The 27,703-nt window shown below is 41.7% G+C and overlaps 1 protein-coding gene and 1 pseudogene across 1 annotated transcript in view; both read left to right on the top strand.

Annotated features, from left to right (window-relative positions):
* LOC112315894 (large ribosomal subunit protein P2 pseudogene) overlaps positions 1–7,739 on the top strand; it is a 29,706-nt pseudogene extending 21,967 nt beyond the window's left edge.
* Positions 1–27,703, top strand: part of GAB2 (GRB2 associated binding protein 2) — a 177,746-nt gene that overhangs the window by 41,472 nt on the left and 108,571 nt on the right. The window lies entirely within an intron of this gene.

Here is a 27,703-nt window from a genome sequence, read left to right as displayed (position 1 = left end):
TAGCATAAACAATATTAATTATTTATTTAAAATTCGATTTGGTTTGTTTCTGTATATCTAACCCGTAGCGTTTATGTTACAACATTCATGTCCCAACTGTGTATAGGCACTGTTCTAGGAACTCAGTAAATGTTTGAATTTTTATTATCAGTTGTATTACAGCTTTTGCACCACTTTATAGTTTATAGAACATTTTTATATTCATTGTCTCATTCGATCTTGAAATCAACTCTGAGAGCTGCAAACGAGAAAGTCAAAGCCAGAGAAGCTCTGGTGTAGAGTCACGTGGCAGCTGGAGACTGCACATCCAGACTGCACCTTGCCAGTTAGTGGCTGAACATTTACTAAATTATGATGCCTAGACAGGGAGGGATTAAACTGTGGCAGACTTGTCATTCTTGGTTGAGAATTTGGACCTGTGTCTTGAAACAAGAAGAGAAAGGGAAATGTTTCTTGACAACATTTTGGGATGAGGGCTCTTTGCCATCCAAGGCTTTATCCCCTCCATCCAGGTGACAGTGGCATTCCTTAGGGCAGTGAGAAGGATGATGAGTAGTCATTAGTTTGCCTTACCCAGATTCCACTCCCATCTCCCAGGATTTTCCCTGTTTCCACCCAGCTCTTCAGTAACAATCAGTCCCAATCAGTGGCTGTACTTTACTTTTTGGATCAAGGAGTACTCCTCCCTTCTCCATCTTCCTCCTTAGGGCTTTGGATGGGAGCCCTTTAATTGCTGTTGACTAAAGAACAGGAGGCCAGCCCCTGCATACCAGGAATGCCAGTGGCTTTGTTAGCTGCTGAGGGCACTGCATTAGCACTGCCCTCTAAATCCCGGAGCAGGTGGAGGAAATCTAATTAGCACTTAGTAAGCCAAGGCCCCTTGGGGAATTTCTGATAAGAAAAAGGTCAATGCAAAAGGACAAGGATCACTGATAGACACTATTTTCCTGGTGGCAGCTTTCTGAAATGGACTGGGAATCCAATGAGTTGGAGATTAGTCCTTGCACTACTAGCTGCTTTTTGGCCACTGGCAGGTCCCTTTACTTATCTGAGGTTTCATTTCTCTTGTCAGTGTCTTCTCCTTTGCTGCTTCCTTTCCTGAACAAATGCTGGTTTGTAAGAGTGCAGGGAACCTCGGATCATCAAGTCTCTATCACCTGGGAAGCTTTTCCCAGCATTCACACATCCACATCCCACTCTCTCAGTAGATTCTGTAGCTGTGTAGAAAACGTGTGTCGTCCTGGGGAAGTTTCCCAGGAAGATTTGATAATATCCTTTGTCTATGCTTTTTTGGAGAACTTAGACATGTACTGCAAGCTCGAGGCCTGACGCAGTGTCTCCTCTGCTCGCAGCACTTGTTCAGTACATGTCGGAACTAGACTCTTCCCAGACTGTCCAGGGAGATGTTAGAAATGGAATTCCAGGGGGGAGAAACAACAGAGGTTTTGACCTTGAATAAATAATCAGCCAGATATTTCTCCAGCAAAATGGGTCTGTTGGGGAAGAACAAAGAATTGCAATTTGGGACATGCACATCCAGAGAAACAAAGGAGAAGAATGCTTTTTTGTGGGCTTGGGAAGGGTTGTTCTAAATGAAGACTCCATTGCAAGAAGTATAGTGACTTTTGCCCGCATTGTGGCAGTCTTTACTGGCTGAGCTGTTACTGGGCAGGGAGGAATCTTTTTTCTTCCTGCTAAGGTCGTAATGTAGTATCACTTCCTGTCAGAGATGCAAGGTACATTTCCTATCGGGGTCAGCAGTGTGCATTAAATGACACATGTGTGAGAGTTCTCTCTTCTAGCTTCCTGACTCCACTTTAAATGAGGTTTCTATTTACTAATTTTCACATTTCCCCCTTTTGATCAAGATCTTTCTCTGAAAGCACTGCTGATGAGGAGTCAGGTGTTTCTGGCTTTAGTGGTCTTTTCTCCCTGGATGCTAGGAAAGACCTTTCCTGGGTGTCACCTTCCACATTGGACGGAAAGTGCATGGATTGGAAACCTATTGTGGTCACATTTGAGTAACAAGGAAGGGTTGGAGGGAGGTCTCTCAGTCATTGTTTATCTGTATCTTAGAATAGTGACTAGGGCAAAGATATACTCAGAACTGAAAGAATTAAACAAGTGTTTTGGGAAGACACAATGCAGAAATAAACATGAAGCAACTAAATAGTATTATTATTTCAAAAAAAACACAAACACTTGGTACAAATGGTCTTATCAGTAATATAGCCTGTAGGTTGAAAATTCAGAGACAAGGAATTTGGATACAAATCATGAGTCAGTTAATAGCCTAGATTAAAGAGACACTTTAAGATGGCTCTTTAGATGAAAGATGAATTATAAACCTTCTAACTGGCCTGGTCTGAACATCGTGGGAAAGCTGTCTTATCAAGTGTTGTCTGCTTCAATTTCAGGAAACCTTCATCTTCAGGTCACCAGGGCCTGTGCAGTTCCAGTCAGGGTTAGGTGCCTTCTTTAGATGTGTCGTGTGACTCCAGAAGTCTGTTCTCTGGAGTTTGGCAGCCCAAGGGTTGGTTAGCAGTGCTGATAGGAGCCTTACCTGTGAGGCTGAAGAGTGTCTTTCTGGAGGTGTCTTTCCCAACAGACAAAATTTCCAGTTTTCAAAGTGTGTTGCTTAAGGTCTTCAACTCCATGGAGTACACTGTGGAAAGGCTGCTCTACTAGAACACGGCTAATTTTAATAGAAGGAGTTAGGCCTTTACAATATTGAAGTTTAACTCCTTTTATAAGCTGCAAATCAAAAGGGGCAGCGGCCAGGTGCACTGGGCACCTTGGGACTATCTCAAAGAATGAGAGTTTATGGGTATCAAGGGAGTGGATCAGCGATTTAGAAGGACGAAAAGCAATGGTTTTGGCCAAGGAATTTGAAGGGTCTCTATAAATTTTGCCAATTGCATCTTAATAATGCCATTAATGTTTTCAACTAAACCTGAGGATTAAGGGTGGTGAGTGCAACCAAACAGCATAGACTTGTCAAAGCACCTGATTGGTCACATGGGTTACCCAGCCACTGTGGAGTGTGAGAGTGGGTCCCTTGGTAGAGGTACTTTTTTCCAAAGGGACTGTTAGCCGTTGAGGAGGCAGTAGCCCATCTACAAGGGAAAGCAGAAGTCCAGTGAGAAAACGTAGAAACCGTGACTAAAACATATTTATGTCCAGGAGACAGGAGAAGCTGCGTGAAATCCATTTGCAAACCTTGAGTAGTCCATTAGGGAGTTTCAGATGTATGGGAGCAGTGGGAACAGGCGTCCCTGGCTGTACTTTGGACAAGTGGGACAAGTGGGACAAGGGAGGCAGGTGCTCTTTTCAGCCTTATTAATATTCCCCCACCAATATTGATTCATGAACACTATAATTTTTCACTGGACCAATGGTTTAATGCATGTACAGTATTTAGGAGTGGAAATTTGTCAAGCCATAGGACTGGGTTGTTATTTGGCCCAAACCAGAGCTTTCTCTTTTTTATCAAAACAACAATTGTTGGATTTCCAATATTGTTTTTCGTTTTCTGAAGCCAGTTGTCGGGCTTCCCTAGTCAGTTTTTCCGAGTTATTATTTGGGGAAATATCCCTTTGGACCAAGATAGGGGTTGGTTCCATTAGAGGCACCATTCTTTGCAACAGGATCATCAAGGTGATATCCTTTAGTGTTCAGAGTCAACTTTAGAACGCCCTGGGATCTCAATAATAGCTAACGCAGGAGGTAAAAGTCCAGTGTCTGATAATTCCTTAGCATACTAGCCATTTTAAATTTCATTTTTGCTGGAGGTAAGAAAGTCAGTTTGCTTCCCCATGCACTACTCAGAAAAGCATAGCTACTGTCAGTATAAATGTGGGCAGTTTTGCCCTTGGCTAGGCTGCAGGCCTGTTGGAGTGCTTGTAACTTGGCTTGTTGGGCCATAGCAGCCAAAGGCAAAGGCTCCACTTCAATTACATCACAGGGTAGTGAGATTACATATCCTGTACAATACGTGCCATTGTCACCTTTTAAGTGAGAACCATCTGCAAACCATGAGAAGTCTGCGTTATTCAAAGGAGTTTCCTACAGATTATGATGAGGGTCAGGAGGCGATCCATCAGCATTAAGCAGTCGTGAGGGGCTTCTTTGGTAACTGAGGAGAGAAGAGTCACAGGGTTGAAGGTATTACAATGTGAAAATTATGTGAGGAGCAGTTAACAAAAGGATTTCATAGGAGGTAAAGCAGTGGACTGAAAAATGTGATGAGAACTCAGGATGGCTTCTGCATGGGGCACAAAGATGATTAAAGGAGATCCCACGATGTTCTCAAGTGGCCTTAACCAAAAGGGCAATGGCAGTAATGGCTCTAAGGCAAGAGGGACATCACTGTGCATGGGATCCAGTTGCTGGCTATAATACCCTGTGGTCAATGGTGGCCCCCTATTTTGGGGTGAGTACTCAAAGAGCATTCTCTTCCCTTTCATATACAAAAAGGAAAGGGGGACCTGGTAATTGGGATGCTCGATAGCAGGGATGTTCATTAAACTTTCCTTTAAGGCTTTAAAGACTGTGCCGTAGTGTTGTTCCCATAAAATTGGGTCAGGGGGTTGTTATTCGTTAGTAAAACATACAGAGGTTTGTCCTAAGGGAGAGATTTAGGATCCAATTTCAGTAATAACAACTAGGCTGAGAAATCCTTGCAGTTTTGGGTTTGGGGAAACTGAGGGCACTATAAAGCCTATCTGGATCTAGATGTAGCCTGTGCTCTGATATCAGATGCCCTAAATATAGAAGTTGGGTTTGGACAAACCGCAGTTTCTTTCTTGGGAACCTTATGTCTCTTAAAGGCTAAAAGCTTCAGTCAGTAGATACTGTCTTCCTGTGAGGAGACTTGGGAGGAAGAACACAGAAGCAAGTCATCCACCTATTGCAGCAAAGTCGAACCCCTAGGGAACTTGTATCACCCATATCAGCCTTCGGGATTTGTGAGAAATAACGGAGTCTCAGTAAAACCCCGGGGCATTACTGTCCCTGTGAATTGTTTTCCTTCCCAAGTGAGGGCAAAAATGTATTGCCTAGTTTCATCAACTGGAATGCTGAAGAATGCACTACATAAACGAATTATAGTAAAGAATTTGCTTTCAGTTGGGACGGATGTCGGTAGGGTGTGAGAGAGAGGAATAACATGCTGTCAAGGCATAACAACACCGTTTATTGCTTGGAGGTCCCGGACAAACCTCCCCAACCAACCCTTGGCACTTGGGTTTTCTCATAGTAAAATAGGAGTGTAAGGGATAATGAGGCTCTGAGTCTTGTAATCTTGTTTTAAGAGTTTATTTTTAGAGGGAAATTTTGAGAGGTCTGTTTGAATATGATAGGACATACACTGTGGACCCTGACAATGACACCTGACGATTTTGCCCATGAACAGGATGGTGGCTTGTCCAATAAGGATAAATGATCAGGGCTCCCAGATTCAGCTATAGTGTCATCAGAAGTGGAGCAAGTGTCGATGGGTCTTTCAGTTCACCTGACAGGCTATTTTTATGGCTGTTGTCAAATTCTAGAAGTATTTTTTTCCTTTTGGGAGAAAGAAATACCAGCATGATACTTTTCTAAGAAACCTTGGTCTAACAAATGAATAGGTGTACAGCAACAAAGGAGCAGAAGGTGACATTCTCTCAAGGGGCCTAAACAGAAAGAGATGGGCTCAGAGCCAGTTGTTGCAATCTGTTGGAGATCCCCACGATGTGAACTGTTTCGGCACTCCGAGGAAGGAGTGCTGCTCTAGCAGTGGGTTTGAGCGCTGAGAGTGTGGCTGGAGTGTCAGTAAGGACAGAGGGATTCGCATTCCCAGTCTGGGGAGTGGGTTCTCTCAGGCGGTTGAGAGGGAGGATGGGGAAGAGCGCCAGTAGTCCTTCAGAGCCCTGTCACTGGAAAGGAGGAGGTCTTCGGAAGGACGAGTAGAAGGCTGCAGGCGCATAACATGCATTAAATTTGTGACAGTTTCTTTTTGAATATTTTGGTTCTTTGCAATAACAGAAACTAAGAGATTCGGGTTTTGTGTTTCTGGTTTTTTTTACAATAGTTGGCGTAGGGACCTCCATTTGCTGTAGTTAAAAAAATTAGAATTTTCATGGTTTTTCTCTCAGGTGACTCATCTAGGGTATGAGGCAATCTAATTTGCCAAATTGACCAAATCTAGAGTGGACGTGGTCTCCCATTCCATCCTGGTCTTTTTAACTAAAAGAGAAGGGTCTTGCTTCAGCTCAATAATAACTATGAGTTAAAAACTACCCAAGTGGAATCAACTTCTGAAGAAAGACCGGAGTTTTCTTTGGAAACAATCTGAAGTCGATTCTGAGAGTCATGAACACAGTCGTCATACTTTCATGAGAGAGCTTGGGTTTTGTTCCAATCAACAGGCTTTGGGAAAGCGCTAGGAATTGACCCAGGAAGTTGTGTAGTTATTACACAGGCCTGATCATATAACAGGTCAGCAGGTTGGTCTCCCAGCTGTAATTTTACAGACCTTTCAGGATTTTCCCAGTTGGCAGTTTTCATCCAGTTGTGAGCCTGGCCTTCACCAACAAGTGCAAGAACTAGCTGAAGCAAGTCAGAGAAACCGGGTTGGTACGTGTGAATGACTGTTAATTTCCTCAACAAATCTGTAGGGATCCTTGCTTAGTTACTTTGGGAACATCTTTGACTATGGTTTGCACTTTGATTTTAGGCCAGGGACTATAAGAAATTTGGAGTTTAGCCTTTCGATCCTCAGAAGGCTTAATTCTAAAGGGACAGGTTCTGATGGGTTCAGAGAAGAAGAGGAAGGTGGCTCCTGAGACAAAGGAGCTGGGGAAAAAGACCTTGAGGCATCAAGGGCCATCTTGTCTTTAATCATTTGATAACCTCAGTTAATCATAAGTTTTTATTTTTCAAAGACAAATTTTAGTCTCCTGGTAATATTTGGAAGCCTTAAAATACCAGGCAAAATAGGTGTTCTATTCAGTTTCGACAATTTCAGAGCTATGGTTGTCCCATTTGGTGTTAAGAACAGTAAGTTTGGCTTTCCCTACCTAAGGCCGCAGCGGTCGCACGCATGAGGCCTCTTCGCCGGGGCTTCACGCTGTGGTGCCTCCTGTCTCCTGGCCGCGCTCGCTGGGGGGCAATTCCTCCCGCAGCGCCCAGGACGTCCAGAAGATCCTGGACAGCGTGGGCATGGAAGCGGATGACGACCGGCTCCACAAGGTCGTCAGTGAGGTGAACGGAAAGAACATGGAAGACGTCATCGCCCAGGGAATTGGCAAACTGGCCTGCGTTCCGCTGGCGCGGCTGTAGCAGCCTCCGCCCCGGGGTCTGCAGCCCTGCTGCTGGTTCTGCCCCAGGCGCGGCAGAGGAAAAGGACAACGAGGAGGAGTCACAGGAGACGGATGACGACAGGGGCTTTGGCTTGTTCGACTAGAGTCTTGTTCCCCTACAAATAAAACCCTTTTTATGTACGTCTCAAAAAAAAAAAAGAAAAGAAAGAAAAGTAAGTTTCGGGAGTTCAAAACTTAGCCATAACGGCCATTGATATTCTGAGTTATTTTTGGTTACATCACTTTTAAATTGCAAGAAGCATATTTAAAAATGAAATAGAATAGAGTGGTGTACATTGTATCCAATAAGGATAGCTCAGAAAAATTATGGGTGTCATGCTACAATTTGTTTTTTAGATTTTATTTATTTTTTAGAGAGAGAGGAGGGGAGGGAGAAAGAGAGGGAGAGAAACGTTGATGTGCAAGAGATACATTGATTGGTTGACTCTTGCGCGCCCCCAGGTGGGGTCCCGGTGTGCAACCCAGGCATGTGCCCTGACTGGGAATACAACTGGTGACCTTTAGGTGTGAAGGCCCGCGCTCAATCCACTGAGCCACAGCAACCAGGGCTTTGCTGCAATTTTAAAAGATATTTTGTTGGACTGTGATCAGAAGCCCTTGATCTAGACAAAGATCTTTATTGGAGTAAATAGAGTCCTAGGGGGAAGGATCGTCAAGAAGCAATGTGGAACCCTGGACGCATAGCTCAGTTGTTTAGAGCAGCGCCCAGATACTCCAAAGTCGCGGGCTGATCTTCGGTCAGGGCACATACAAGAATCAGCCTATGAGTCCATAAATAAGTGCAGCAACAAACTGATGTTTCTGTCCCTGTCTCTTCCCCCCTTCCTCTCTCCCCTCCTCTCTCTCTAAAAATTAATAAACAAAACAATATTTTTTTAAAAGAAGCAATGTAGAAAAGGGACTAGGAATGTCCATTCTAGTCTTTACCAAAGCTATTTGACTTTCAGCAAGTCACATTTTTCCTGAGCTTCATGTTTTTCTTCCTTCTCATTGCCCTGAATACCCTTTGCCTGACTTCACCCTCATATCTGCTTGGTAAGACTTAACTCAAATGTCCCTTCTGTAGCACCTCCTCATTCTGGAGTACAGTGGGTACTCATACATGTGTGTTCAACGGTTGAGACCTTTCCCTCAGATCTCCACGTACTTTTCTCTGGGCTCTTACACCTCCCTTACCATGCAAACCTCTGATTATAGCTTTTTAAAAAATCTATTTCTTGTTCTCTTCTATTGGAGAACAGACTGTTTTATTCATCTGTGTGTTCCCAGTCAGTACTTAACATAATACCTGGTACATAGTACGTGCTTCGCTAAGTGTTGGAACAAATAAATTTTTTTAAAGGAGTGTGTAATAGATGACTCAGTAAAACACTTAGTGAGTACTTATTCTATACCAGACATGTGGTAGGTGCTGAGATTGGTGCAAATAAGTGTAAAAGAGCATTTTTTTTCTAGAGATTAAGAAATCGAAGCGTAAGGACACAGAATTACTGACAGAGCCATGAGCGTTAGTGCCTCGCTGTATGGTTGCTGTGCCGGTGATGTATAAATTCTCATTTCTGTGTTTGAATAGCGGTCACCAAAACCAGACCGCAGGAAGCACGTCTCTCCATCCCGACTTATTTTCTCGGGAAATAAATGAAAAACCCTGTTTCTGATTGGTGACCTAGCAGGTCCAAAGCAGGTTAATTTGTGGACAAGGAGCCTTACCCTTTTTATATCCATTACTAAAAGGTTGTTTAAAATCTCCATTATGACAGTGGACTTGTCAAGTTCTACTTTCAGTTATTGCAATCCTTGTTTTATATATTTTGAGGCTGTATTTCAGAATGATATATCTTCCTTGACCATTGAATCTCATGTCTTTGTAAAGTGACACTTTTTTGTCTTAATAGCTCTTTGCTTGATACTGATATAGCTACAGCAGCATTCTTTTGAGTCATAGATATGCCTTGTATAATTTTTCAAACCTGTCTGTGCTCTTATATTTTAGGTGTATCTTTTAAAAACAGTATGTAGCTGGATTGTGTTTGTGTTTAGTTTGACAGTCTTTGTCTTTTAACTGAGGTTTAGATAATTCATGTTTATTGTGGTTAATATAGTGAGAAATTCTGTGTCTTTTGACTGGTGAATTTAATTGATTTACATTTATTGTGATTATGGAAATATTTTTATTTACTTCAGCCATCTAGTTTTGTGCCTACTGTGTGTTTTCATCTCTTGGATTGAGTATTTTAGTTTTATTTGTCTCATTTTATTTTTACTCCTCTACTAATTTGGAAGTTATGCTTTGTTTACTTTCTTAAAAGTTATCTGAGATATCCTATTACGCATATTTATTCAAAATTTTAATGTAATAGATAAGGTACTCACATGTGTTTAATATCAAATAGCTGAAAAATATACTTTTTTGTTAGTGATTTAAAATCGTATCTTCATTATTATTTTACCATCTTACTGTATTTTTTTCCATTGCCATTTAGTCCCCCTTATGCCCCTCTTTCCCCAGCAATCAGCACACTGTTGTCCATGGGTCCTTTCTCCTTTTTGCTTGATCTCTCCACCCTCTAACCTACCCCCCTCAATAGCTGTCTCTACTTGTTAGTTCAGTTTGTTCATTAGATTCCACATATGAGTGAAATCATGTGGTCTTTGTCTTTCTCTGACTGGCTTCTTTCATTTAGCATAATGTTCCCCAGGTCCATCCATGCTGTCACAAAGGTGAAATGTTTCCTTTTTACAGCCGAGTAGTATTCCACTGTGATACAGAGGTTTCTCCTGTAATCCCTGCCCCACACATGCATAGCTACCCCTTTATCAACATCCCCTACCAGAGTGGTGCATTGGCTAAAATTGGTGAGCCTACATTGACATATCATAGTCACCCAAAGTCTGTAGTTTACGTTATACTTCACTCTTAGTATTGTACATTCTATGGGTTTGAACAAAATTTATTGCAATATAATGACATGTATCTGTCATTATGGTATCACACAGAGTATTTTTTCACTGTCCTAAAAACCCTCCGTGCCCTGCTTACTCATACCTTTTCCCTGCTCCCCAGCCTGTGGCAACCTTTCATCTTTTTACTGTCTTCATAGTTTTGTCTTTTCCAGGATGGCATATAGTTGGAATTAATACAGTATGTAGCCTTTTCATATTGGCTGAATCTTTTACTAAGTAATATGCATTCAACATTCCTCCCTCTCTTTTCATGGCTTGAAAGTACATTATTTTTTTTAAAGGTGAGTTATATTTGTTATACCATACTGTGTAAGTTTAAGGTCGACACATATAGATTTGATGTATCTAGATATATATGCAGTTTATCTATTCACCTACCAAAGGATGTCTTGGTTGCTTCCAAGTTTTGGCCATTATAAATAAAGCTGCTATAAACATCAGTGTGTAAGTTTTTATGTGTACATAAATTTTCAGCTCCTTTAGGTAAATTCCAAGGAGTGCAATTGCTGCATCATATACTAAGAGTATGTTTAGTTTCATAAGGAACCACTAAATTGTTTTTTTAAGCTAGCTGTACTGTTTTATATTACCACTAACAGTGAATGAGAGTTCCTGTTGGCATCACATCCTCACTAGCATTTGGTGTTATCAGTGTTCTGGATTTTGGCCACGTGTAGTGGGTGTGTAATAGTATCTCGGCTTAATTTGCTTTTCCCTTAGGGCGTATGATGTAAAGTATCTTTTCATATGCTTATTTGCTTTCTGTATACTTCTTTGGTGAGGCATCTGTTAAAGCCTTTGGCTCATTTTTTAATCGGTTTCTTTTCTTATTATTTAGCTTTAACAGTTCTTTGTATATTTTAGATAGCAGTCCTTTATCACATGTGTGTTTTGCAAATATTTTCTCCCAGTCTGTGATTTGTCTCCTCATTGCCTTGACAGTTATTTTTTCTTAGCACATTGAAAATACTATTCTACGGTCTTCTAGATCTCACTGTTGCTGCTGAGAAGTCTACATTGCATGATAGTCTAACTGCTATTAATCCTTTATAGGTGATTTTTCTGCTTTTCTTTTAATATTTTTTTTGTCTTTGGTGTTCTTAAGTTTTATTAAAATATTTCATGTTATTTCTATTTATGTTGCTTGACATTTGTTGAGCTTCCTGACTCTGTGGTATGGTGTTCCATCAGGTATCGAAAAAACTCTTAACCATTAGCTGTTTGAATAATGACTTTTTCCAACCTCTTTAATCTCATTCTTTTTTTTCAATTGGCATTTTTTTAAGATATAATTTATTTATTTTTAGAGAGAAGGGAAGGGAGGTAGAAAGAGAGAAGAGAGAAACATCTGTGTGTAAGAGATACATCAATCAGTTGCCTCTTGCACAGCCCTAACCAGGGACCTGGCCCGCAACCCAGCCCTGTGACCTGACTGGGAATCAGGTGAGATCCAAGGCCAGCACTCAGTCCACTGAGCCACACCAGCCAGGGTTCTAATCTCATTCTTAAACTTCAGTTAAAAGATTAGATATGTGTTAGATCCTCTTCCTGTATAATCCATCTCTCTTAAATGCTCTTATTTTTCATATGTTTATTTCTTGGCCATGTTCTATGGAATTTCTTTGGATCGCTCTTCTAGTTCACTAATTATTTCTTTAACTCTATCCAATATGCTGTTTAACCTGACCATTGGCTTTTATATTTCAATTTTTTTTTATTTCTGAAAGTTTCATTTTGTTTTTAAACACTCGGTTCTTATTTTATACTCTCTTGCTTCTTATTAATTTTTTCAAATCTCTCTTTTAAATCTTAAAATATAGTAATGATAGACATTTTATAGTTTGTCTCTAATGCCACTATCTGATGTCTCTGAGGACCTGATTTTGCTGTCCGTTTTTTTCTGGCTGTCACTCATGTGGCTTATTTCGGGGTGTATATGTGTTTTGTTTTATTTTTGTTTTAAGACCAAATTTTCCTTAGAACTTTATCTGTGGAAATTATTTGAGACCTGGGTTAAACTTTTATTCTGCCAGAAAGGATGAGGAGTTGCTTGTGCCAAGACCCTGAAAATATCACTCATTGGACTCCCTTGAGGATGCACAGATTTGGTCAAAAACCTGCCTTAGAGTCATCTTTTGGTTATGGATTCTTAGGAAAGATATTTCTTCTTTTCTACAGATTAAGCTAGGACATTTTCTTTTTTATTTTTCAATTAAAGTTTACATTCAATATTATTTTGTATTAGTTTCAGGTAAGACAGGACATTTTCTTTGTGGCCCCATTCACCACTAAAGATTTATGATTCATCTTCACGGAGGGTATAGTACATTGGTTTCCCCAGTACATAGAAGGCATTCATATAAGACTGTCCGCCTAGGGAGGGCCCAAGGCTTTATCTTCTGTTGCCAACATCCCAATCAGTATCTCATTGGTCACTAGTGTTTGTTACGTAGCCTCAGGGCAAAAGCTCGTCTTCATCAACATCAATAGCAACTTTTTTTCATTGTGGTAAAAATATTTATAACAAAATTTATCCTTTAAACCATCTTTAAGTATACAATTTAGTGTACTTTAGGTACATTTACATTTTGTGTAACCATCACCACCATCCATCCACAGAATATTTTCATCTTTCCAAACTGAAATTCTGTACCTACTCAGTGGTAGCGCCCAGTGTCCCTACCCCTGACCCCGGTGACCACCACCCTACTGTTGGTCTCTGTGATTTTGACAACTCTAGGTACCTCATAAAGTGCAATCATAGAGAATTACTGTTTTATGCCTGGCTTACTTCACTTAGTATAATGTTTTCAAAGTTCATCCATATTGTAGAATGTGTCAGAACTTCCCTATTTAAGGCCAAATAATCTTTTATTGTACATATAAACCACATTTTGTTTATCCTTTCGTTGTTGGTGAACATTTGAGTTGTTTCCACCTGATTTTCATTTTATTTAACTTTTGCTGTCTGCAGATATTTTACTTTCTTGACAGGTATGCATGATGCATTTTAAAAATTAATTTTAGGAATAATTTATTTAGCTTTTTAATTGTTTTCTTTGGGTTGATCATTGCAAGTATCTGAACTACCTTGGAAACCAAAACCTCATACCAGAGGACAACTGCAGAGAACACATTTTTACCTTCTACCTTTTGGGGCTCTAGAAAGGGAAAAATCTGATGTATGCAGTAATTAATATACAGTTTTATATGTTTTAATCCTTTTCCTGAAGTCTGTTAGGTAATTATTTCTTTGCCTAGAGAAAACCTTTAGAATATCATAAGGAAATTCATCTCTGTCTTGCAGGATTTGGCACTCTTAGCATGTTGCTTGTGCCAGCCTGCACCCACCGTGCATGCCCCGGTATTCAGTAGTAGCATTTGAAACTTGTACGGAGACATCAAAATTGTAGACTGCTTGAGCTGGAAGGGTCTAATTCTAACCCCTCGCCCTCCACCACTGTGTCTGAAAGACGAGTTGGCAGAAGTTAAGTGACTGATTCAGGGTCAGAGAAGGAGTCTGACAGCCAGAACCTTGGTGGCCTCGCTTCTCTCCCACTGTGACTCCTCTTTGTGATCTAGTCATGAGTCCCTAGCGTGGTCTTTTGGAAAGTTGCTATGGGTGTTGATGAAGATGATTGGACACCGGTACATGGGTCAGAGTAGAGGCAAAAATCCTCACCTAATTAATGGCTTGAAGACCAAATGGAGTTGGCCATCCATATTTTACTCCACTCCTGTCTCCCCTATTCTTGGAGTCTTTTTAGATAACAGAATGTTAAAGCTTTGGAAACTCTTGTCATCACTCATCCAACCCCAAATTGCCCACAGGAACATATTGGGAACCTCCACCTGTGAGCTTTGCTATTTTTTATAGCTGAGGAAACTGGAACCTAAAAGATACAAGTGATTTCTCCAAGGTCATATAAGGTGTTCATAGCAAAACCAGAGCTGTACCTAGGTCCCCTAATTCTTCATGCAGTGGAGGACGTCCATCCTACTAATGCATCACTTTGCTCCTAGTCTTCAACTAAGCTCCACCTGCATAGTCTGTGTTTTAAGATTGTGAAATGTCCTGAGGGTGGTTTGCCTTTGAGAAAAAGCCAGACCCTTAAGGGTTAATGGAAGTTGAACAGTGAAGTGGGAGCCTCCTCTCCTCAACTGGGAGCTGCTGGGCTGTTGCACTTGCACCGCAGGTGTTCCATTACCGTATAATGATGTAATTACCAGTAATGCTGCTGCTGTCGGAGTAGTGGTGGAGAGGCAGCATTAAGGAGAAGACCAGCCCCAGTTCTCTCCTAAGAGCCATTTCAGCCCACTTCAGTCTATTAGATTGAAGATGCTGGAAGGTGAATGGCTCCAGCAGAGGAAAGGTCAGATTTAAAAGCTTTTCTGGGCATGGTATTTATTGTTGCTTTTTTGACCTTCAGAAAAGTCCCTTGTGTGTTTGTCCTTGATTTTTGTCTTCCCCATTAATGCTTCAAAGCTGTATTGCTATCCAGGCCTGATCTTTAGCATAGGTGGTTTCCTATGTGGTGTTATTTGAGAAGGCATGACCCCCTGTCCAGATGACCACTCCTGTTGCCTTTCATACCACCATTATGGGGTCAAAAGTCTTTTTGACTCTTGAAAATTTTTAAAAAATCAGTTTTCAGCATTTCTGTACTAATATATACATAAATACACACACACACACACACACATTCTTCTGCAGTATGCTTAGACCTAACTAATTCATGAGACAATACTCTAAATACAGAAAAATATGGAATAGGGCCTAATTCCTTGGGCAAATCAACCTCCTCCCAAATATACAGCCTGCCACCTGGTGATTATGAGGAGGTAATCATGGTCTCTGGATAATGGAAGACCCTTCCAAAAGCTTTCTTCTTTGTGGGGTAGCCATCATTCCTTTTGTAATACCAAGCACCTGCTGGACCCAGTTAGGTGCATTGGGACATACAGAATCAGTAGATGTCAGCTCCTTGCCGTCAGCTCCTTGCTGCCTCGTACCTTGCCATCAGAGAACTTTACCTGTTTCCTAATTTGATGAACACAAAGGAAAACATTGCTCAGAATCCTAGACAAGTGGCTTTACACAGGTTACAGGAAGGCACGGCAAGCTTTGCTTACTTCAGTGGTTCCGAGTGCTAACCCCTGGGTCAGTAGTGTCAGCATCACATAGGGGCCTGTTAGAAGTGCAGCTAACTCAGGCCCAAGCCAGACCTACTGAATCATAAATTCCAAGGATGGGAGCCACAGTCTGTGTTTTACCAAGCCCTCCAGTGGTTCTTTTTGTTTGTATTTGCCCCTAGTGATTCTGATGCATATTGAAGTTTGAGAACCACTGGCTTATTTTATTACTTCTTACTAGGAGTCATTTGATGATATAAAATCCCCTATGTTTACCAAGAGCTGCATTGTCTAGTACAATAGCCACTAATCACAGGTGCCTGTCTAAATTTAAATAAAGTAAAACTAAGGAAAATTAAAAATTCCGTTTCTCAGTTGCACCAGCCACATCACAAGCGCTCAGTAGACACATGTGGCTGGTGGCTGCCATACTGCCCAGCGGCAGATAGAAATCTTTCTGCCATCACAGAAATTGAATAACACTGGGCTCAGGGCATTGGCCCTCACACTTCAGCATGAATCAAATCACCTGGGGGCCTTGGTCAAATGAAAATTATGAAACTCCATCGTAAGAGTTTCTGACTCAGTAAGGCTGGGCTGGGCTGGGCTGGAGAAATTACACTTCAAACAAGTTTCCAGGTGCTGCTGATGTTGCTGCTGCTGCAGGCCCAGGGAGCACTTTCAGGACCTCTAGTCTAGAGTGAGGATTCCTGACCTCCTTAATTTGAAGGCCAAATATTGTACATATCCATATAATAAAACTTAGAGGTTATAGGGCCTATAGATTTCATGTGATTCTCAAGTGGGTCAGCAGATCAGTCAGAAGACCTTTTAGCTGCAGTTAAAGGAAAATTTGACTAATAGTGACTTAAATCACAAGGACATTGTTGTTCATTTGGCAAAGGAAGAGGCAGGCAGTTTCAGGGTCCTTCCAGAGGCCCAAGCACCTCACTAAGAAAATCAGGCACTGTGCCTCTCCAAAAAACCCCTTATGTGGTTTTTGGTCAGAACTCCTTACATGCCCACTTCTGGACCAGGCCTGACAAAGGGGAATGGGATTTGCATAATTAATTGCTTTAGACCAATTGTGACTCAACCCCTGAGACCATGGGGTCTCTCTGTCAGTTCTCCGAACAAAATATTAGTTCTAAAACAGGGATAAGGGGAGAAATGGCTATCAGGTCGATAGGATTTTTTGTCTATCTCAGTGAGTAACCTAAGAAATGTTAGGAACATCTGGCCTGCATCTATTTGAATCATCGCATGCTAGACAAGTAGGGCCTGGACAAGCTCAGATGTGAAGATTTGCTTGGCTTTGCTTTCTCGTACCTTCTGGCAGGTCTGTGAAACAGTTCTGCTCATAACGGGGGTGAGGTGGGATGGAATTTAGGGACCTGATCCAGGTTTCTGGAGTCAGCATCAAGACACCTGAAAGCTAGTTTCCCCTCTGACTTTAGCCCCAATTCTAAAAAAGGGCACATTCCTGGTTTCTTGGCCAAGTCCCTACGTTGTACTTTGATTCTCTAGGGATTCACATTATTCCTTTTCTCTCACTAGTCCTCTTAGAACTAGAAGCTTAATCCTGAATGTTAAAATCAAGCACATGGATTCTGCTGCCCGACTCCCTGGTTCCTGTCTTCTTGCCTTGGTTCCCTGCTTATCTCCTCCCATGAGTATACTTCAGATACTCTGCTTTGCTTCAGTAGAGAGATCATGTCTAAAAATGTACAATTTGAGTCTTCTGTGTAGAAATGGTAAGGGAAGCACTGGGAGTAATGAGATCACTGAAAGAGATGATGTAAGAAAGAAGCTGAGAGCACCCACCCTGCCCACAGAATCAAATTTAGGGCCTGGTCATCTATGTTTTTATCTGTGAACTCCACAAATCAATAGACCTACAAATCACATACAAATCAACACACATCAGTAGACCAAATAGTGTTCCTTGCAGCCCTGGGGAGCCAGAGAGATGCCTGGTGAAAGGGATGGTGGCGGCTGAGCTGGCAGAGCCCTCCTGTCCACCAGAGCAATTCTGCTTTTCCTTGTTTTTGTATATTATGAACAGAATTTTTATATGGAAATAAAGGGTTCTACCTCTTATTTAAAGGATGAGGGGGATGCCGCTGGCTAAATATGGAAGGTGCCGTTTAACACTGGCATTGAGCTCAAGGTCTGGAAACCAGAATACAGGTACTGGGCTGTAACGTATGAAACAGAAGCATGGAACTTTCCCGTTCAGGAGCTAGAACTCGGAGCCTCTTGTTCTGTGGTTTTGAGCTGACAGTTGCCTCAGTTAACAGATGGATACAGTACCCAATTGTGTGCAACAAAAGTCCTGCAAATCTGTTTCCTCTAAAAGTTTCTTCCGCAACTTCCCTCCCCCGTCCACCCAGGACAGAAGTGGACACAAGAGGAAATGTTTCGGTTCCCCTGCTGGGTTGTGTGTCTTCCCCTCACACCCTTGTCCCGAACATCTAGGGAATTTTTATTTTCCAAAGATGCATTCCAGAAGCAAGTTGGCAGAGCATAGTTTGGGGGAGGAGACTCTAGTTAAACAAGCACAAAGGCACATGTTCCTGTGGTGAATTCTCAACGTGTGGGAAGAGGGACGGGGCAGAGGAGTTCCACAGTACAACTGCGGTTCAAGCTGAATCAGTGAAGGACGTGAGGAACAGGCAAAAACACTACTGCATGCATTAGGATGTTTAATCCCTGACCCTCAATAACACACACCCAGGATTTTCACAGAATTTCAGCGTATTTGTTTATGCTTTTTAGAAGTTTTTATGCGGTACTATGGTTTATACCGATACATTGAAAAGCTGCCTGTTTTTATAGTACAGAGTTCAGAAAGTAAAGCTTGGCTGCTGGGGAATAAACAGGCAGCTGAGCAGTTCTCAAAAAGGAAGTGCGCGAGTATCTTGAGGGTTTAGGGGGGAGATTGTTTTGGGTTATAAACGGAGGGCCTTTGTTAAAAGTTGAAAAACATGATCGGTGCAATCTTCTGAGGCTCAGATAGGAAAGGCGGCTTGCCAGGGCCTCACAGATGATTAGACAAAGTTGATCCCAGACCCAGGCTGCTCTATTCTTTGTCCACAGGACCAGCGCTATCCTGAGCTACCCTCCAGATCCAAGTTTCCCATGGTTTCTCCCTGTGGCCCACTTTCCGCAGCTCAAGCCACCTTCTCCTTGATCTGTTTGGTCTGGCTTCAGGGGAGATGGGCTACAGCTGGTCTGAAATAAGAAGACTATAAATTTATTTAGATGTTCAGAATGACCCATTTGCTGTATTTTTTCCACTCTGATGAGTGAAAATGTATACAACAGAATGTTTCACAAGACAGACAACTCAAAGGGAATAAGGAAAACCCATAACATAACAAGGAAGTGTGCCATTTGTTTTTGCTTTTAAAAAGAAGCGTATTACAAGAACTTCTTGGGTGTTTTGTTTTTTGGTGTGTTATTTTTTTTTTACCTCTGTCATCTGTGACCCATTTGCCTCTTCAGCCAAGATATTTCTGCATCTTTTTCTCTGGGAAACCAGTGGGTGGTTGAGTATGGAAGAGCCAAGAGTTAACAAAATACCAGCAGATGCTGGAGTCGAGGGAGAGGATTCTCCTCAGCCTCACAAGCAGAGGCGTACACCACCCCCTACCCTCCAGGCTCCTTCCAGAAAGAAGGCTGAAACTGTCTTGCGTGAGAGGACTTCCCAGTCCTGATGAAGGAAATCTCCAGGAAGTCTTCCTGTTGGTAGGCTCTCAGGACTTTGCTTTTCTCAGGATGCCCCAAGCCCGTAATGGCATTGTCTCTGAGGTCAAGCTTACCTGGTTTGATTCCAGATCTATCATAGAATCCCAGTCAACCATTTACCATCTGGTGGCTTTGGATGAGTTCCTTAAGCTTTCTGAGCCTGTTTCCTCATCTGTGATAGAGATAATAGTGCCTACCTCATCAAATTTGTTAGAATTAAATACAATAACATGTACAAAGTACCAGGCACATTGCCAAACACCTGATTGACACCCTATAAGTTCAAAGGTTTTTGCAATACCACCCCTTTCCTAGCCACTTAAAACACAGCTTCCTCTTTTCCCTGTGACCCTGAGATGAGGAATGGCAGCTTTCGAAGCTGACTCTAGTGGCAGGGGCCATGATTATTCTCCTTGTCAACTTTAAGGAAAACATACATGCAGTAAGCTACACCTTTGTAAATTCAGTGAGTTTGACAGGTGTCTGTACTTGTGAAACAGGCAGAACATTTCTGTCAGCCCCAAAAGACTCCTCTTGTCCCCTTGCAGTCTGTCCCTTCTCCTTTGCCCTTCGCCCCAGGCAAGCACTCATCTGTCATCACTATAAATTAATTTGTACTTTATATGAATAGAATCATATAGTACATGCAGTTTTATTTTGCTTCTTTCACTCAGCATACTGGTTTTTAAAGGGGCCCATGACGCACCTATCCTTTTTATCACTGTAAGGATACCATCTGTTGATGGGCATTTGGGTTGTTTCCAGTTTCTGGCTTTTGTAAATGAAGCAGATTTGAACATTTATTTGCATGCCTTTGACTAGGTTTTCATTTCTCCTGGGTAAACATCCATCAGCTGAATGGCTGGGTCATCTGGTAGTTGTTTGTTAAACTGTTTAAGAAACTGCCAAACTGCTTTCCAAACTGGCTGTACCCTTTCACATCCCACCAATAGTATATTCAGTTGCTCCACATCCTCGCCAACACTTACTACAATCAGTCTTTTCGGTTTGAGTCATTTTACTGGTTTTACAAGGAATAGTATTTCATTGTGGTTTTAATTTGTGTTTCCTTGTTGTCTAATGATGTTGAACATCTTTTCATGGCCTTTTGTATATCTCTTGTGTAGTCTCTGTTCAAATCTTTTGTGCACCTTAAAAATTGTGTAGTTTATCTTCCTATGGTATTGAGTTGTAAGAGTGCTTCACTAGGTGTGCATACCAGTTCTTTGTAAGATAGAACGACATGAAGTTTTTCTTTCCGTTTGGGAAAACGTGTGAATGTTTTCTCCCAGTCTGGCTTGCATTTTTATTTTCTTAATGGGGCCATTTGAGGGGCAAATACTTTTTTCATTTTTCTTTTATGATTTATGCATTTTGTTTACATGTATCAGGGTCCCAAAGATTTTTCTCATATATTCTGTGAGCTTTTAGTTTTAGCTTTTATACGTAGATCCATTGTCCATTTCAAGTTAATTTTACATATGTTGTGAAGGAAGGGTTAATATGGAAATCACTTGAGTGTCTATTACATATGAGGAAATTTATTTAATTCTCAATAAATAAATGTTCCAAGATATATAATTATTGCCATTTTAACGACAAGGACAGCAAATCTCAGAAAGATTAAATCACGTGCTCAAGTCCTATAACCAAGATTCAAGCCCATGACTTCCCACGCAAAAGTCCCTGTTTTTCCTACCCCATTATGCCAGCAGTGTGTTTTCAACATTGAATTAGGGTCTGTATTAAAAGTTTCCAGCTGTAACCTGTGAAGAGGATCTACAAATATGAGATGGCACTGCCGTTCTGAGGACATGCATGTATCGAACCCCCGCTCGGGACAGTAACCACAGAGATGTTGAACACGAGGGCCAGGGGCTCCACGTGAGCCCATTTGCTTAGGTTTGTATCTCAGAAGCTATCAGTGCAACTCTTTGGGTGTTCTCTTGGCAAGGAGCTTTATTCTGAATCCTTTTTCCATTTTACAGCTGGTCCATCAGAAATAGGAAGTTAAGTGCCTATTTGTGCAGACAATTAGTCCTTAGAGCACCAGGCTGGACGGCTGAGTCCTGCTGTGTTTGGTTTGCGTTTTTATTTTTGGAAAACAAACAATGAGTCAGCCTCCCTTCTCTCCCTCTCTCTTCCTTACTACCCCTTCTGGATTTTCTTAAAAGCTGTGGTCCCACTAGGTAAATAGTCTTTTCCCTAAAACTTCATTTGAACCATGGCAGAATAATGCCAGAGTGGTCCCCTGCCCGGTGACATTTAATATGCCCCATTCCCTTTAAAAGAAAGGTCTCTCTAAGGCTATTCCTTCCTGTCATCTTTGAAGAGTCTCTGAGTCTTGCTTAGCCAGGACTGTATTGTCTCTTTTTAAAATAACGTGGGAGGGAATGTGAAGATGACAGCCGTACCTCTCTGTTCTTGCTTTTCAACAATGTAGCTGTGGTAAATTCACTCCATCCTCTTCGTTTTTGTGAGGCAGTGCGGTGTAGAGGGAAGAACATGGGGCTTTGGAGTAAGGAGTTTGGAGGGTTGAATCCCAGCTCCCATATTCACATAGCCAGCAAACCACTTGGTCTCTATGAGGTTCAACTTCCTTTTCCTTTCTGTAAAATGGGAGTTACATACACCTTCACAGTTTGTCACAGAATGTCTGCACAGTGTCTGGCAAATCGTGTGCTTTTGGTGTCTCTTTCTGTTCTCTCTTTCTGAGTGAGGACATGGGATACTCATGAAAAGTCTAAATAGGGGGGTTTGAAATTTTGAGTACAGAGCCATATTTAAGGTGCCCTTAAAAAGAGAAGTACTGCTTTCTCTTCAGCTGAGCTACACAGTCTAATTTCAAAGTCCAGCCGTGGAGGGTGAAACACAGGCATCCTCCTGCCTGTTGTTTTCCTTGCAGCTGCCAAGTCGATTGTCTTCGGTCTCTTGAAGCAAACTCTACTGTGATGTGATTATTTGCTAGTGAGAAGCTTATCTTATGGGCAGAAGTGTGAGTTGGGAAAGGGGTGGAGGAGAAAAGACAGTCTATCTGTCTAATACAGAGAAGGTCAAGTATAGGTTGATGGGGAGGAGAGGGAAACCCAGCTTTCACATCTGAGAGAGTTAAACCTCCATCTTGTGAAGTACAGCCCTGAGAAAATGTTAGTCTCCATCAGTCAGAGTCTCTCAGCACCTCTGGCCTCATTTTCTTCTTTTCCGTAAGCACCTCCTTTGCATTTCAGTCTGGGGGTGGGGGCTGCCCTCTACTTCCCCTTTGCCCACTAAGGACTCTGTGGTCTCCCCAGTCACCATGTTCAAACCTGTACACCCTTCGAGAAACAGTTTGGGGCTTAGCTCTTCCAAGATGCCTCCCTTGACTGCTCTGCCCAGTTTGATGGTTCCTTGGCCATCCTAAATCATTCAAGGAGGCTTGAGAATCTAAATCTGTGAATATTTAATGAGTACAAACTGTGCATGTTGGGGAAGAGGGATTGATTCCAGAAACAGATCAGAGGTAGTACCAGTGCCTACCACTTAGACTTGACCGTGCCTCGTACCACTTCCCTCTCCTCAGTGAGATTCCAACGCTCTTCAGGATTGCCTTGGAAGTTAGGTGATTTAATCTAAATCTTTCACCTAAGTCTCTTCTAATACATGAATGTAGTTCAAATTTTATTTCATTTTCCCAGGCTTCATACTGTCTCTACCATTTTGGATGTAGTTTATTTAACTTAACATTACAAATTTTAAAATGCGAAATTTTAAATGAGGATAATTTAAAGGCTGCAATGTGACTCACTCATTGAAAAACTTTGTGCCATGGAGCACTGGAGCCTCGGTGCTCCTGGGTAAGGAAATGGGCCTCACTGAACCGTTGAAACCCCGTAGCCAGACTCGTATTATCAGCTTAATGCTTATGCCTAAAATTCTGTCCACCCCCCGCTGGCTGTAAACAAAATATTTTGACTCTTCAACAAATCAGGTGAGAAAATTAGTCCCTTCTATCTTAAGGTATATATTGTATGGCTGAATAACACTTACATTCGGATCTATAAAATAAGTCTTACCTGTGGTTGATTCTAAAGAATAAAAAACTAAGGTGGCTTTGCAATATTACAATTACATAGATATTCACAGCAGAGTTCAGTTGCGTAATTTGACCCATAGGAAGAAAATAAAATTCTATTACACTAGACCTGTGACATTTAAGGAGAACGTTCCAAACATCAAGATCAGGTAGGAAATTCTCTTTCTGAATTCTGTCACTTGCCACACACGCTTTGCTCCATACTTAGACCTTGTCTTTGCTTCTTTTTTCCTTGGAGTTTGTAATTGCCTTTTTTCCTGATGAAAGAAAGAAGCACCTACTTTTACCTTATGACCGACTTCATTTAGCTTCTTACGCATAATGTTTATTGTAGGGAACTGGCTTTCATCTTGACATATTCTTCTCTAAGTCCACAGAGTTCCTGTTCTAATCTATAGTCCTGCTGCTATTTCATTGAGGTCCTGAGGTGAACCTCCTTTCCCGTACCCCATGTTGTCATCTTTCTTAAAATTCCTTTAATTTTGCTGTAAAGCATCGTTGGTAATTTTTTCAAAAAGAATGCATAGAAGTTAAACTAAGTCCTTGCATATCTAAAATGTCTAGCCCTGCTGTTTTGTTAGACAGTCCTTCAATTAATCACCTTGATTCCTGCTCCTCTTCCTGACCTTGCTCTCATCCTCTAATTCTGTGCTACCGATTACAATAGCCTCTGGCCGCACGTGAGCCGTCGAGCACTTGAAATCTGTCTCATTTTATTTGATAAGTGCTATAAATGTAAAATACACACCACATTTTTAAAAAGAAAGAAAATACTTATATATTGATTATATGTTGAAATGATACTATTTTGGCTATATTAAAATTAAGTTCACCTGCCCTAGCTGGTAGCTCGGTTGGGCATTGTCCTGCAAACTGAAAGGTTGCTGTTTTGATTCCCGGTCAGGGCACATGCCTGGGTTGTGGGTTCGGTCCCTGGTCAGGGCAAGTCAGAAGGCAACCGATCAATGTTTCTCTCTCACATCAATGCTTTCTCCCTCTTCTTCTCCCTCGCTTCCCCTCTCTCTAAATAAAAATAAAGTTTTTTTAAAAAATTAATTAAATTAAATTAATTTCACCTGTTACTTTTTAAATGTAAGAAAGAATTTTAGAATTACATGTGTGACTCATATTATGTTTCTCTTGGACATTGCTGCTCTAATCCCCAGCACGGCGCCTTTCCAGGCCTTATCGAGGAGCAGCACCGGCTGCTGCACGCAGCTTTCCCTGTGTCCTCTCACTCGGCTCCTCCTCTGGAGCCATCGGCAGACACAGCTGCATTGAAGTGCAACTCCCATGTAGCACATCGACCAGTGTAATCTCATCTACTTTTCATCTTTTGAAAAGTGTTTAAATTTCTGGTCTATTCCTTTTCTCCCCTCTCCCCACCCTAAGCACAGGTACTAATTTATTATCCCTTTTACTGCTTTGTCTCATCTTTGGTATTTAGGAGGGAGGAGAAAGAAAACATTTTCATCCTGTCAATTGGGAAACAGGAATTGACTGATTTTTATCACTATTTTGAGCAACAGTGCGGTAGTCATCTTCATGCATAAAAGTCTGTCTGTATCTCTAGGTATTTGTGTAAGATGGATTTCTGGAAGTAGATATACCGGTTTCAGATTATATGAATTTCTTTATGGCTCTTGGTATACATATTGACAGATTTATTTTTTAAAAAGGTACCAATTTATGTTCTCAGTGGGTTATTCAATAGAAGAGGGAGCAGTTATCCAAAACGTGCCGGATTCAGTCTGAATCCTTTCATGTGGGCCTTTTAGCTCAGCTTCTGTGGAAAGCATGTCCTCTTTTCTGAATCACTTAACTTTTATAAGTCTTCATTTTCTTATTTGTAAAACAGCGATAATCATGTCCTGAAGTAATGTGCGTGAAAGCTCACCAAAGGTAGTATTTTCATTAATTCATTGTGGCAAGAGTTTGAGAGCCTCCTACTTGTATTAAGTACATGTGGTACACAAGGAAATACAGGGGATGTCCACATGACACAGACCCTGGCCTCAGAATGGATTTCTATTGAAGAGACTAGAGTGGAAGATAAGATACACTCATAAGAAACTGTCTCTCTGTGATTTTTAATGAGGTACAGACAAGGGGTTGGCAGGGGTTTAGACGGGGAAGGTTTTGCATTCCATTTAAAAGATCAAAGAAGACAGCCTAGAGAAGGTGCATTTAAGGTAGGCCTTAAAGGAGGAGTATAATTTCCACATAGTTGGGGAGTAGGATGCACGGTGCATGAGGTGTGAGGATGGCCTTGAACAAAAGCACAAGAGTGAGTTCTAGACAGATCAGTTGATAGTGTTCACTAGAGCGTCAGGAGAAGGTAAGGAAAACAAGTTGTAGGTGAAATTTTTTGTTTCTCTGAGTATGCTTATTTTCATGTGCCACAGAATGAGGTATTTTCTATATTTGTTTCTGCTGTGCTTCAGTAGGGAAGGAGAAGAGAAATTTTACTCAGTTTTGGCTCTGTCCAGAATTGAGTAGGCGAAGTTTGTCTTGTCCATAGGGACAAGAACATGATATATTTACACTGGCCTTTCTCTCCCACAGAGGTTGGAAATTCTGAGGCATTTCAAAACAGTTCTGAGTATGTGACACATTACACTTATCCCATCAGAAATATTGAGGTGTGGTCAGGGAAAGAAGATTCCTGAAGAAAAGAATAATTTAGACAAAGGACAGGCTACGAATAGAGAGGAAAAAGTGAGGGAATTAGACCTTTGGTGTCATGGTGAAAAGGTGAGGGATTTTGTGGTACTAAGACAAGGATTATGCTTTTGATCCATCTCTCTGGCCCTCTCTGTCTGGGAGTTCACTGTCTTCCGAACAGTCATTTGGTATCTTCACGCTGTTCCCTGACAAACTAGAACAATTCTGGTCATCACCCACTTCCCTCCCAACCAGTATGCCCAAGATTTTTTTTATTTTCAGCAGTATTTAGGATTCTCTTTTTTGTTGCCTATAAGATGAAGTGAAATTCCTATGCCTGGCATTCAGGGTTCTCCCAGTACATCTCGCAGCGACAGCTTTATTTACCATCTTACTTTACATGACACCCCCATACTCTAACCTTGAGTCTACAGTTTAACATCTCGCATCCACTACTTCCAACAGCAGCACCTCATTCACTTATTTTATTTATTCAACAAAAATAATTTATCAAATGCCTATTATGTACCATTTCTTCAGTGAATTTTTATGAAGCAACTGGTATGTTCTTGGCCTTATCTTACAGCCTGTGAGTAGAGTGTCAGGAAAGGGGATAATGTTGGTACATGGGAAAAGACCATGAGAAATGTTTGGATAAATCCTAGAATATACTAAATTAATGTGACAGGAGATGCCCAAGTAGTCCCCTCAAATAATCCTTGTCTTTTGTCTATGTTTGTCTATATTACCAGTAACTAGTAGACACTCGGATTAAGACTCAGGTATTGTTTAGGTTCAATTAAAATATATTACCAAATGGAGGTGGTGGGAGAAGCAACCGTCATGGTCCTGAACGACAGTCGTCAGCTCCAGACTGCTGATGGTTTTGTTGGCGGCAGCGAAAAGGCACCAGGAATTAGACTGAGGGGGTCAAACCAGACCTTGGTTCAGCAACCCCAGCGCTTGAGTTCTGGCTCAGAAGGAAATCAGAACCAAGACTCAAACTAAAAGAGAAAGTTTATTTAGAAAGTCAGAGAGAGGTAGAAGTGAGCAGTAGAAGAAATGGGCTCAGGAAACAAGTTACAGAGGCAAAAGAAGGGGCCTTGGAGCTCAGTAGTGAAGAAGATACAGGTACTGCGTCTAGAGGGAAGAAGGTGGAGGAGAGGCACAGGAGCACACCCAGGAAGGAGAGCACGCTGGGTCCTCCATTCTAAAAACTTTTAAGGATGGGTATTTTAGGGGAGTCTACAGGGAAAGGGTCTCAGTAGAATATTTATCAGCTTTCCAGGTGTGTTCTTTCAGGATCACGGTCTCCACTGGTTGGTGGCCCCCAGGGCAGGGGGCCCTGAGGTCAGCCATGGCATTGCTTGTCTGGTTTTGCTGCTTTTCTGGGCCTGGAACTGAAACACACCAGAGGCCTAGATGTATTTGATGCAGGTCAGAACCTCATTGTCCTGGGGGCTTAACGATTATGGGCTATTCTCCAGCCCCTTTGTTTGCTCCCACTCTAAGGGTGTCTAATCCACATGACCAGCAACATGCCAGGGGAGGAGAGTTCAGGGGAGGGTCCGAACCACATGAGCAGCGATATGCTAGGGAAAGAAAGGTTACCCTGAGGGCAAGGTCCTTGTTTTCCCAGTTTTGCCCATTGCTAGGTACCCGAGGTTTTGCACCCTGGTGACCTTCTGCACCTGGCTCGTCATCCTTGCTCTGCTCATGTCTGTCTGTCTACCACAGTTTCTTAAAAGATAGGACTTAC

This window comes from Desmodus rotundus, chromosome 5 (assembly GCF_022682495.2).
Source record: "Desmodus rotundus isolate HL8 chromosome 5, HLdesRot8A.1, whole genome shotgun sequence".
NCBI classification, from domain to species: domain Eukaryota; kingdom Metazoa; phylum Chordata; class Mammalia; order Chiroptera; family Phyllostomidae; genus Desmodus; species Desmodus rotundus.
The sequence above is the reverse complement of the archived record's forward strand: the minus strand, read 5'-3'. Positions and strand labels throughout refer to the sequence as shown.